The sequence below is a fragment of the Channa argus genome, chromosome 10 (genome assembly GCF_033026475.1).
Source record: "Channa argus isolate prfri chromosome 10, Channa argus male v1.0, whole genome shotgun sequence".
Lineage (NCBI taxonomy): Eukaryota > Metazoa > Chordata > Actinopteri > Anabantiformes > Channidae > Channa > Channa argus.
Genome location: NC_090206.1, coordinates 786,176 through 800,595, shown reverse-complemented (window position 1 = coordinate 800,595; position 14,420 = coordinate 786,176).

Below are 14,420 nucleotides of genomic sequence, written 5' to 3'. Positions count from 1 at the left end.
TTTTCATTACACCTTTAATAAGTGTAAAAAGTTTTGATAGAATGAGGTAAGATTTGGTCAAATTTGGCATGTGATTTAACCATGTGTTTTGGCTGGTGCTTATATGGGGTACACTGAAGTTTGTGTTGTCTTTTACAATAACTGGATACCTATATAATACTAAGTTACTAAATTAAGTATAGGGACAATTATGTTCATGTTCTTACTGTGTCGTTAAAGAAAAACAATCAGGGACAGACCTTCACTTTACACCACATTTAAAGGAGCTGAGAGAAAGTGGCACAAATCCAAATCAAATCTGTTTAAGCTGAATGCTAGAGTCTGTTGTGTCTGTCTGACACAGCATCAACAGGACTGAAACTACTACCATAACAATGTTAGCACCATCACAGACACTAGCAAGCTTTTCTCTCCTTTTGAATCACTCCCCTTTGCCTTTCCACCTCCCTCATTCACCTCTTTCACTGCAGATGACTTTGTTGGCTTCATCAACAAGGTGGCAGCTATAAGCAACCATGGGGGCAGTCTGCTGACTTCATCAAACGGTGCATGCCTCTTCTGATTCTCCATCTTCTCTGACAATGACACCTCCATGCTCCTTCTGTCTGAATCTTCCTTATTCGATTTATCTGCAGCTTTTGACAAAGTAAACCAACATATCCTCCTGTCTGCACTCTCTGAATTGTGCATCTCTGCCACAGCCCTTGCCTGAGTCAGGTCTTACCTGTCTAACATGTACCTAAATTACAAAATATACCGAAGACAGCATGCCCCACGGCTGTGTTCTCAGCCCTCTTCTCTATCTACACCTTATCCTTGGGTTTTATCACCTGCTCACACAGCTTTTCCTTATCATTGCTATGTGGATGACACACAGCTCTTCTTCTTTCCATTGAATGACTCCAGAGATCCACACATAACTGTTTGTGTCTCTAACATCTCTGCTTGGATGAGAATGGGATATCTTCAACTAAATCTCTGAGACAGAGGCTCTGGTCTTCCCAGCCAGACCTTCAATACAACACAGCATAACATTACCTTCTGCAATGACTGTCCTTACAGTCTGCGAGAAATCGGGGGGTTAACACCCAACTAAGCTTCACTGACCTCGTCGCATCAATTTGTCAGCCATGAAGATTTGTCATCTTCAACATCAGCGAGATAGACCCTCATTTTCAGAATATGCAGACATAATAATCTGCGTAAAGTATCCATTACAACTGCAATTCCATGACATCAGTGATCACAGGACACAAGGGACACCACTCTTCATGTGTCATCAGGTCACAGATGGCAACTCGGGTCTGTGACTTGGACTTGAGTCACATTTAAGTTGCAGACACACTCCTTAAAAGAGACTTGAGACTTGACTTGAACCTGCGATTCAGGACTTTTGAATAGTCTCAATGTTATTACATAATAAGAAAATGGTAAGCACTTTAATATCTATTGGCACTCAAAGCACTTTACACTGTTTCTTATTTACCCATTTGCACTCATAATCACACACACACTCAAACACTGATGGGGGAAGGTTAACACTCACCGGGAGCAACTAAGTCGGGGTTCAGTATCTTGCTCAAGGACAATTTAACATGTGACCAGAAGAGCCGAGGACCGAACCAACAGCTGCAAGATTGGTGGACGACCGCTCTGCCTTCCTGTGACTGAATGAATTTTGCTGGTATCATGTTGGGAGGTTTGTCTCCAAGTCAGCTGGTATCCGCTCCATATCTCCTCAAAGTGTCTGTAACATGAAGCCCACTCCTTAAACAAACACTTTGATCATTTTGGTATGGAAGTACTTGACTGGCCTGCACAGCCTCATCAACACCTCTGGAATTAAGCAGTATGCAGTCTGTGGACGAGCCCTTATTACTCAGCGTCAATGCTGGACCCTAGCATTGCTCAAGTCTCTAAATGAAAGGAAATCACTACAGCCAGCTTGCAACACCTGGTGTACTTTATTCTGAAACTAAGTGAGTGGAGACTAATTAATTCATCCTATTTACATCGATTTGTCATAAAACTCTTGAACTTTGATGACATAAATCTTACATTTGGGCACCAAAACCCCAATCATTTATCACAGTACCTTAGTTTTCATTCATTGCATTGAGTTCTTTGTGTTTTATTGTCATACTCTCTGAAAACACAATCAATACACTATTATACTGCATGTGGATGTGGGTTTTCTGAGGCTATTGATTTGTGATAATAACAACAACAATAATAATAATACATCTTTACTTTTTGTCAAAATATACTGAAGCCATAATACCAAACAAGTTGTTAAACCCCATATTTTGATTAATTTGCTTTTACTTAAGAACTGTTTAGACCCAAAGATAGTTTCAAAATGTATGTGACGAATTTCTGAGACAAATTTGTGACTTCCTATTACTATGGAGCTCACATTGAACACATTTGCCTCATCACCTTTCATGCAATTCAGTCTTTGGCATCATTGGAAAAGTTTATTGAAGCCTAGATAATTAAAAGAAGAGCAGGATGGAGGCTCAGCTCTTTGCACAGAAAAATAGCTCTGGCCTCAGTGTGACACTTTAAAAAACCTGAATAAACACAGAGACAGAGCAAGAAACCTCCTTTATGTGTGTCTAAAAGCTCTTTGATGAAAAAGTTTTGAGTGCTGCCAAATGCAGACTGAGGTGCAGGAGTGGTGCTGGGAGGGGGGGGCTCAGTGATTGAGCAACTATGCTTCCAGAGTGCAGTTCAGATTTGATGAATGAGACCAACACAGTGGGGAGTAGAGGTGTAGTTTTGTAGGGGTCAGGGGCTGGGCTAGGAGAGGAGTTTTAAGGTGGAAGAGAAAAAATGTGATGCATAAGCATGTGTGTGTGTATAAGTGCTTAGAGCACATGCTTGCAGGTCTGTGGTGGATTCCCTGTGGAAGAAGAGCCAATCTGGACTCAAGGCCTTCAGCTATTGATCTGCTCCAGGAAGCCCATCATTCATTCCTCTTATAGCTTCCCTCCACCCACACCAGTCCCTCTCCTCTAATACATTCCACACCCTTTTGCAGATTGGGCTGCGATCTGTGGAGGCATGTGGTTAGGTGATTTTCAAAAAAAATGCGTCATTATTATCATGTTATGGGAATGTTTCCGGTAAATAATTAAATCACTAGCTGAGTATTTAAACCCGTGTAAGGAGTTTTAGTATTATGTACATTGAGCTTACCTCTAAATCTGTTTGCCTTCTTTTGAGAATGCAGACACTTGCACCCACAGATTTTGTCCCTGTCTGGATATAGAACAACAGTGGCAATATCACTGTATGAATGTAGCAGCAGTGTTGCCCGCGGGGGAGGGGGTAGGGCAGTAATGAAAAGAAATAAAAGAGTGGGATGAGCAGGTGAGTTAAGAGGAGAAATGATGAGTGCTGGTAAGCCCAGCCAAATCAGGCATTTCTGTGTGATGGGAATAGCCGATTGCCTCATTGCCTTATCAGCCAGGCCTTAAAAAGAAAGAGGCTGTCTCTGTACACCGGCATGTAGCGAAGCATTCCCCCTCCACTGGGTCTGATTGCAGTGCCTAGAGTGGAGGGAGAGAACAGAAGATGGACTAGATAAGGAGATGTAATAGTGGAGGGGAGAGAGCAAATGAACACTTTCATGGCTCTCCATGAGCCTGCCAGCAAGTACGTGTAACTGTGTGTGGGTGTGTAGTCTGCAGGTCCACCACAGTGCAGAGATGTATCACTATGAATGATGAACACGACTACATAAAATGAAGCTACTTTAACCCCTTAATACAGCAAGGATTTCTCCCTTGCTGTCTTCCAAATTGGTCAAATGTTTAAAAATAATTGAGAAGCAGTCTGACAAGATATCAGCTTCCAGTATTATCCAAGCAGAGGGGGGCTGACTTTGGTTAGTACATGATTTAATTGGGTTAATTTAAAATTAGAGGAAAACTGAACACTGTATAAATGGAAAAAAATGGAGAATGTGATTTTTAAATCCTTTGATTGTAAATAATACAAACCAAAAAAAATGTGGAAACAGCAGAGTTTGTTTTGTGGAAAACATTTGCTCACCACCGTGATCGATTCCGCTCCTTTTTGGGAACTGATGAAACCACTTTCTTTAGTTTAGAAAGCTAAATATTTTCCAATTCTTTCTTGGTTTTACTTGCTTGACAGTTCATGGCCCCTTGTTGCATTTGTCATTTCATAGTCTTCCACATGCTTTCAATGGGTGACATCATCTGTACTCTTTTACTACTGAGCCATGCAGAAGGTAGTTTGACATTGTGTTGCTGAAATAAAAAAGCTGAATGGCAGCATTTGTTGCTTCAAAACATCTATTTGTCATTTAGCATTATGGTGTGCAGGTTACCCATGCTGTGAGCCTTTAGTGCACACCCCTCCACCACTGTGAAATAAAAATAAGTCAGATCACAGGGTGGTGAATCTCACCACCTCACCTCACCTTACTTTTGAAAAGCCCAGCTTCTCTGGCATGCTCTTTTCATCACAATGATACTGACCTGTTGTCGATTAACCTCCACCAGGTGTTTCTTTGTCTTTTTCGCATGCCAGAACCTTTGTTACCCCCAATTTTTTGAGAGCATAGACATATAAAATGATATTTACAGGGAGCAACTTTTAGTGCAATGGAAAATTTCACATGACATCCAATGGATGCCAGTGATGTGACTCACGCTTCCTGTTCAGTCCACTGTCTGAAAAAGCCAGCATGATGTAAACAGTCTCTTAGTTGGAAATTGATGAGACATACCATATAGCACAATGACTGGGATGTTGAGTCATCATGTCAATCAAATCTGTTGTCAATGTGCCAAGATTTATAATAACATAACATGCACATTTGCACTTGTGTCTATACCCGTTTCAAATGCCAGTTCTCAACATCTTTTTGTGGCTTAATCATAGCTTCTCCTCTTTATGTTCAAATCCGCACAGCTGCTTATGTCATTTTTTTCTCTAATTGTTCAACTAATTAAACATTGCCTAGAAATATATAAAAATATAAAATAAAACTGTAAATGATTTTTGTGGAATAACTATTTTTAAATGTTCTGTTCTGCACTTATATAGCGCTTTTCTACCTATTGGCACTCAAAGCGCTTTACACTGCTTCTTATTTACCCATTCACACTCACAATCACACACACACTCATACACCGATGGGGGAGCTGCTATGCAGCTGGCCAACACTCACTGGGAGCAACTAAGTTGGGGTTCAGTGTCTTGCTCAAGGACACTTCGACATGTGACCGGAGGAGCCGGGGATTGAACCAACAATTGTGAGATTGGTGGACAACCGCTCTACCTTCCTGCACCACAGGAATTTGGCTTAACTTAAAACTTTAACCATCTGTTTGTAATGGTGTATTTGAGCTTTCCCCTTGAAACAGACATAGACCGAGAAAAACACTATTAAACAACAGCGAAATTTCACCTGGTTATCTTCCGACAGGGAAGCAAGCTGAATTAGGAGAAACTATGCTACAGCAGGCAATGGAGAACCGCTGCAGAAATCATTAGCATAAAGTAATTTTACCACCAGTGTTTGCCATATCTTTGTTACCCTTTGTTTTTAGACAGGGGAGAGCATAAAAACTCCACACAGAAAAAAATATTCTGGATTCAATTAAGTTAAGTTAGCAAACATGAACATTACAACTAGTTGGGATGCTCAAGGGCAAAACATGTGTGCTGCTAAGGTTTATACAGTTTTCACAAAGTGCAAAAATTAACGCATTCTTGTCCCACAGCATCAGATATTGATACTTCTGCTTCCTAAGGTGTCGAATTGTGCCTTTGCTGTATCACATTGATGTCACTGGTACCCATTGGCGTCACTATTGGATGCTCCAGGAGCATCACTATTTGATGCCTTGGGGACAACTGGGTCCAGTTCTGACACTGCAGGTGCACTTTCTTGTTGTTCCTGTGGCTTAATAAGTTGATGCTCCTGGAGCGTCCAATACTGATGCCACAGGAACGACTTTATATACACAAAAAAACTACATTAGGGTTAGGGAAAAAATATAACTTCAGGGCAACGTTATATTAGGAAACTACAACAGTTAGGGTTAGCCAGAAAAACTTCAGGGTAAGGTTAAATTAGAAACACAATGCCCACGTGGTGAAACAATCATCAATAAAGTGCACAACTTCTCATACTAGTGTCCATACCAACTACCACCCTGTGCACCTTCTTATGAGAATTTTTTTCTTCTCATTTTATGTCATCGATTTAGGCATCAAATACTGAAGCACCACAGTCTCTATTTGACTACACTGAAAGCTCCGAGCGTCCATCATTGGCCTCACAATGGCATAGTCCTTATCAGTTTTTAATTAATGAAATTACACAGACCATTTGACATTGGGCCCTGCCCCCTCCCTCTTTTCATTCCCCACAGAGAGAAATTACATGCTGTGGCTGTCTCCTCACCATGCAAACACTTGTACTGTGCTACACTGCTTTATATGACTAAACTACCTGCTTCCTTGCTATTAAAAGACAGAGGGAAACTAAAGGTGATTCATAGTGCTTATTTTACAGTGCACATTGGCATTTATATAACAGATGTAAGTTATGTAAATGGTATTAGCAGAGCCTGTGTCTGAGGGAGAAAGTACTTTTTCACAGTAGATTGCCTTAACGCGACGATCTCATATCATTCCATTAAATACTCTTTTTATTTGACTTCAACATCAGCTCAGTGGAGGGAAATATTTTCAGTTTACTGTTGACAATTACTGGACCACAATCCTGAAATGGCCTCTATGTTTAAAGATTCTCATCATTTTCAGCACTAGCAGACTAGCAGTAAACTGAAGACTGTGTGTATACCTGCAGCTGAGATAATTACTAAACTATAATGAAAAGAGCCTCTGTTGTGATAACCTTACAGGAACTTTTTAATCATGCAGAAGGTAAGACTGAATCCTTTCACCCTCTGTCTCATTGTCTAATGTACGGCAATTCTTCCAGTAGTCATTTACAAAAGGGGACAACACAGTGAAATGAGAGATAGGCACAATACACAAAATAAAAATCAGGCTGAGTCAGATAAAACATGGGTTGAGTTCAGTGTCCTCTGATGATACCAAGCATGACCATCAGGCCCTCCCTTGATGCTATTTAACATCATGGGTCATTAACAGGTACAAATGTCAGCATGAACATGGTGCCATCTCCATCACTGACCTGCCTGTGAGCATGCTGTCATCTCCATCTGTCTATATCAAAGCGATGTATCTGCCCATCACCTTATTATGACAGACGCCCAACCAGGGGAGAAAGAAACAGATACAGAAAAAAAAGAAAAAAGACCTCTCAAAGACAGACTTAAAAGGAGATGCCCCCGAGCTTAGTGGAGATGATATTAGGAAGCACTGCTTAATTATGAGAGCAAACCTTTGCGGATGGCCCCGAGATATTCATTTTAGGAATTAATTTGGCACATAAAGAGATCATCAAATCTAAACAGCCCTATGGCGTAGGAGGTCTTATCCACACAGCAGGCGGATATAAGCCCAGGCTTTTCATTTCAACAGTTTTTGGTGATGGATATCAGTCCAGGAAATCAAAGACTGATAATACAATCTGAATTCATTAGAGATTAGCAGCTTTTTTGCATACACCACAGTACAGTACTGTATGTAGACAAGCAAACATGCTGTAACAACCAAACAGCAACTTAGCAGTGATTCAGCCACCTTCTGTGTCAAAGTCAGACCTTGAGCTCTTTCTATGAGGGTTAAATTCTGGTTTTTATGGGAGGCAACTCTGTTAAATTATTATTTTTTTAAAACATAAGTAACATGCCATGCTTTTTAATAGAATTGTAAGGTTTATCTTTAATTGCCATAACACATTTTCATTGTCAGAAAAACTACAAAAACTGTTTTACTCTAAAATCAGGTATTACCAGACAAGATACTGTATGTATATTAGTGTATTTATAACTTAACGCTTATAACTTAACATTACCTCTATGTAAATTAACATTAACATGATGGGACTGTATCTCAGTACAGCAGCCATCTATGAACCAGAGTGTCAGTGGTTCAACTTCCAGTCCTCCTGGCTACTTGTCAAAGTACTAATGGGTGAGCAACCTCATCTCCTAAGAATTCTATTCCTATGCAACTAAACTGCAAACTTGATTATGTTTTCCTGAGAAATGTAATTCCAGCCACATTCCATTTCTTGTGAACATAATGAGAATATTTTAAAAGTAATGCAAATGTAATGTAGATACACTGATAAACTGTTGTAAGGCCTGGTTGATATCTTCCAAAGCCTGGTGACAGTGTTATCAGTGTACGTCTGACATCTTTCTTCTTTCCCATAGGTGCTTCTGTAAAACTGGGGATGTTGAGGGTAGTGGTCACATTATAATTAGTTAAGACTGTTTAGTCTAAATTATCTGACGCTTTTCGACTCTTCTCCTGTTGTAACATTACATCAAATCTCTGGTGATGGTGATTCTACAGCAGGATTTGCAGTGTAAATCATTTCAAGGGTGAAACATGAGCTTTTAAAAATAAGGTCAAGATAAAGGTTAGGATAAAGAAAATGAATGAACCATGGACACCCAACATCTCCCACAAATAGAAGGCTGATTTCTAACCAATGAGTCTCATGTCAAGTTCTGTTTAATGGTACATGTGCTTATAATGTAACATTCATTTGTCATTTGAGCCAAATTTATTGAGGTAAACGCAGTAGATAACAATGCAGAATCACACTGTGCTCTGGCACCACCACATTATTTGCTCTTTCTGAAAAATTCTCTAAATGCCAACTGAGTAAAATTACTTCAGATACAGATGGTTCCTCTGTGCAGAAATACAAAGGGGTCACATTACACTCACTCACCCACACATTTCATTACAGTTTATGTGCGTAAACCATGTTTGACTGTCCTGCCGAGGAACTACAAATATTCAATGTTAGATGTCAATTTCAACTTTGCCAAGGTGACAACAAAACTAAGGTAACAAGTGTTTACAGAGAGAGTAACTGTAGTCTTATTACTAAAATGTATTAGTATGTCTTTAAACCACTTGTTACTGGGAAAAAGTATTATTATTACAGTAATGTATTATGGCCCAGCCATGATCCATTATCAGTAAAGTTGGGATGTTAGGATAAATGAAAATAAAAAAAAAAAACACCTCCTACATCCATGCCCCCAACAGCTTCACCACAGAACAGATGCGACTTCCGGTAACAAAGGAAAAGCAGAGAAGGTAAGATAAACTCTGAGACTGTCACATCGGACATACAGTATTTATAATGTCAGAAGCAATATAGGAAATCAATCTATTATGTCTTTGGAAATTACTGGAAGATTTATAATGTGATACATATGTGCAGGAAGTATTCCAACTTTAATTAAGAGTAGTTTAAAAGCAATTTAAACAGCAAAGTGAAATCACATGTAAATGATTAGTGTGTGAAAACAGTATTTGTGTCAAGAAGAGAATCTAGGAACAGCCGACTGACATCACTTTACAATTACCAAACATTTACAACTAACAACACTTTTACCATACACACTCGTGGTGATCTTCGACTCTAAGGAGGCCCCAGGCAAAGAAGCACCTTGAGGGCCCTAGGAGCTAGAGGGGTCCCCACTTAGGATTTTTGGGGCTGTGGCAGGATACCATATATGGTCATTATGGGAACTTTAAGGTGCTTTTTAGCAGTCAATGCAAAATGTGGCAAAATCAGAGGCCATTGAATGCCCCTTGGTTTTCCCCTTTTGATAGTACAGCTCTCTAAATTTAAATGTGAATGTGCCCTGTGCACAGAATGAATTTAACTTTTCGCTAAAAATCCCAGGGTTTAAATGTTAGAAGCAAGCAAGAAAAAAACGTAAAATAAAAGAACAAATTCTGAAAAAAGGAAAAGAGAGACTCCATCATATACTATATTTTCTGAACTGATACTCTCAATCTCTGTAGTATCAAAAGTATCAAAAAAATGCTCCCTTTTTTTAAAGAATTAGAAGAATCACTCATTTGGGATCACAGTGATCCCAAATGAGTTTTCACATTTGTACACTTTTACTGACAAAGTGAACAGGTACACTGTGGATGGCTGGCTGTAGTGAAGGTCTGGCAAAAACCAAATTTAGTTAGATGCCTGTTTCAGATTATGTTTTTAATAAAACACTGTTTTTAATAAAAATGTTTTGTTTTCTGCCACAATTATTTGAATCAATTACAGTTTTTAAAGTTTAATAAAAAAAAGAGGTCATTGTTTATTGTAATGTTAGTTTTTAAGGTCACATTGAAACAATTCTCAATTGTATTTAAAGAGTATCTTGAGTGTATCGAGGAGAAAACACAATAGGGAATACAGTGACATTTCATAGTGTTAATTAATGATGGTTTTAGAAGAGCAGTCTGTGATCTTTAAAATAACTCAATGCTATCAATGATGTCCACAGAAAAGGGACAGGGAAAAATAAATGTCAAGTACCTGTAATTTTAATATTGAAATTGAATTCTAAATTATGTATCTAAGTAGAAATGTCAGTTTGGTAATTCCACTTTTGTAGAGTACATTTTATTATTGGATTTTTACTTTTACTTAAGTACCTTTTCTAAATACTTCATCCGCCACTGCTTAACCTTAACTCTTACTCAAATCTTAACACTAACCTCACCTCACAAGGAAGTTTTTGTCCCCAGTGGTTTCAGCCCCCACAATACAAGTAACACAAGGTCCCAACGCAGACACATTTGCACAGCCAGACGTCCCTCAGAGCTGTGGTCATTGCTGTGTACATGCATGAGTCACCATATTAGTGATGTTCTGATATCCTGCTGCTTTCATAAGATTACCAGATTATCTAAGGCTGGGCAGTGTGTGTGTGTGTGTGTGTCTGTCTGTGTGCGTATGTGTGTGTTTGTGTGTGTGTGAATTTGTGATGTAGAATATGTCCTCAGGCAGCAACATCGTCTACAACAGATGTAGTCTAATAACAAGTCTCTCTGACACTGAGACACTGACACTCTGTCTCCTGTTAGAATTCACCACAGCTTTGCTGACACAAGCTGGTGCCTGGCATTTCTGTCAACTCCCCCAGGAGGATCTGTCTTCATCTAATGGGGCTTTGACATAGGTTCAGATCACTTCTAATGTTTTGGCCCAATTCAAGTTAAGTTCTCCTTGAAAAATGGTTTTGAAAAGTTGGTTGACTCAATTATTATTATTTTTATTGTTATTATTAGTTAAATTAGTATTATTATTATTATTATTGTAACAACTTTGTTTTATGTTGACCCAAATGAAAAGTGCCTTTACATTTGATGTATCTCTGAAGTTTACTTACAACTTTTTTAATTTTTTGGCTTTTAAAAACATATTTCCTGTTTATGACAGCGAGACAAAGCAATCAGCCAGTGTCAGCCAGTGTCATCCTGAATTTGCATTTCTTATTTATTTCAGGTGCAAAAATCTAAAAGCTATTGGTCTGACAGTCAGTACCAGAACTGTCTAAGGTAGATTAAGAAAATAGATCACCTCCCAGATCTTTCATTGTTTTATGAAATCCAGCAGAAACAGGTAGCCAAATAGTAGTTGTATTAAAAAGTATTTAGTGAAAACATTTTTTATACTGAATTATTACTTGTCAATGTGCCTAAAAATTACTATAATGTTGTAAAAATGCATGGACTCAGTAAGTGTTATTGTATAAAAACATTCAAAGCTTAAGATTTTTTAGGTAATGCTGTTAATTGTCTGTTTACTGGTTAAATTACAATCGAAAAAATACCATGTCCGATTAAATAATACACAGTTTTATCATTTACTGTAGATAAATATAAATAGTGGATCAAACTCAGAAGTCTAGTATAGCTGGTATTGAAAGACTTGGATCAGGATTTATTAAGACTTTATTAGTGACTTCCAATAAACGTTATCGATTATTTTTACACCACAAACTGGCCTATACTTATTACTTTAAACAAATAAAAAAAATGGAACTGGGAGGTGCTGCTGGACAACATCGCTCAACAATCAACATTTGATTGAACTTTCCATTCAACAGACAGTTGTATAGGGATATGTATAAAATATGACTTAATATTGTATAAAATGAAAGTTTAAACATTTGGTGTTTGATGTTTAGCTTAGTTTCCCCTGGATCTTTTGCTTTCAAGATAAAATGATGTACTGTGAGAATGTAATGTCCCTAACGCAGAGGAAAACTGTTTGGCTCCTCTCTGCTGCTGTCTTTTGAGTCCATTAGCCTCCCAATGAGCCTGTGACAACTCTGCTGTGTTTGTTTGCAGATACATTCTGAAAAACATATGTTACACCCACCTGACCTGCTAAAAATGCTGAATTCTTCATAAAGTTAAACTTGCCACAGACATGTTGGCCCAAGTCGCTTATGAGCCTGTTTGTCGTCATATTGTCATTACTGCAACAGCCAAATATGAGAGCCAGAGAAGGCTGAAGAACTGACAACCACACCATGCACAATGATCACAGATCTGCTGCTCTTTAAACAAAAGGGCAAACTTGGTTTGTACCAATTTATTACAAACATTAACTTTGGATTACTGCAAATGTTACTGACTCCTGCTACATGCCAGCGTTAATACGCTTGACACAATGACAAATTCCATGGCAATACATTCAAGTGTTGGTTTGTTTGAATGGTTGCTTGTTTTATAGCCCAGTTAATGGTTGTAACATTGTAACATTTCATACCAAGCTTTTCATCCATAGTAATTTTCACCTGTCAGAACAGGATCTACTTCCTGTGTTTATTTTCCTTTTCCTGCTCCGGATCCTTTAAACCAATTAGAAGACATTTCTCATGCAACGGTTGGTGATGCATATTAGTTTGCTTGGATTTTTTAATGTAGGAAAGGAAACCAATCCAAGGGAATGAACCAGGTGCACAAACTGGTCCATTGATTCAGGCTAGAGCCAGGTTTGAAAATGCCCTTAATTGGCAGTTTCTGTACATTCACAGCCATATTACTCATGTATTTACAATTGGATGTGTTCAAGATGTCACCAACTGGAAGCCTTACTGTTTCACAAATAGTGTTGCTTTATTAATTTTTTTGGCTTGTGTGAATATTATAAAACCAGCCTGCACATCACCATGCAAGAAACTATGCAGGTGTTATTTTATTTACAGTCAGATGCAAACGTTTGCATTTACTTATTCTGAAAAATTAATAAAAATATTTTTTCTTCATCAGAATAAAATTTCATGCATATTCAGATAGTACAAATGTTCCTTGATCAGAAATTATGTAGGTAAAGATAATTTTTTATTAATTTATAAAGGGAGGTTTAAACTTTTGCAGTAATTCCATTTTTATTACTTTTCTACTCCAACCTTTTTACACAGTCATTTTTTTTTTTGTTACTTCTGAGAATGAAGAAACATTTCTACTAGCTTTTTAAATTTAGTTGATGGGCTGCTGAATTGGAGTTCGCCCAGGGCACCACACAACCTAGAACACTACTGTTTATGGTAAAGTGTTTGTCTTGCCAATGTCATCCAGCTTATACTGTAAAAGCAATGTGGGGGTTATTATGCCACCGCTGTCTAATTAACAGCACAGATAAATATATACATGGCAGCCTCTTCTGCAATGTTGAACCCTTTGGTACAGGTGCTGTCTTATGTACTGTAACTTCTAAACCTTTAATGTTGTTTTAGTTGAAGGCTTAGCCAGCATAATTATTTTTATTTTCAACATGTAACATAACACACAACTAATAATGGAACAAACCTTCTATTTATTATTTATTTTCTCTCCCCAAAAATATTCCCTTTTCTTATGCATCACAAATCCATTATCTTATCTGTCTTGTTTGTCCAACCAATATGCATCTACTTCTTGATTCCACAACATGTTCTCTGTCCATTTCTACTGTTACTTGAATAAGTTACCTGTATACCGTTTGTGTTATTTGACTAAAATATTGTTTAAGTTGTTCACATTTATGGATGGCAGACACACATACACACACAGAGAATTTAATAAATAAAATTCAACACAGAGCAGCATCAACTTTACATATCCTGTACCTATCAATTTTGATTACATTCTTAAACAGCTTAGATTTTGCAGCAATTTAGCAAATAAGCATGTTAATTTTTCACATCGCTACTCCATCTCTTTTGGTCAATACAACTGAGAGCAATACCACAAATATTTGGTTTTTTTAAATTTATTATGGTTAAAATGGTTTTCATAGTGAGAGGGGCAAAACAAATTCATGCAAAGTTTATTTTAGCATACCTTGGGCTTTATTGCCCATTCCATTTTTTCGAATTATTATTTTTCTAGCAATTCATTGCCCCTTTCCAACTTCCTTCTGTCCTTCTTTACAAATCTTCTATTCATCCGACCCCATTAGTCCTAAG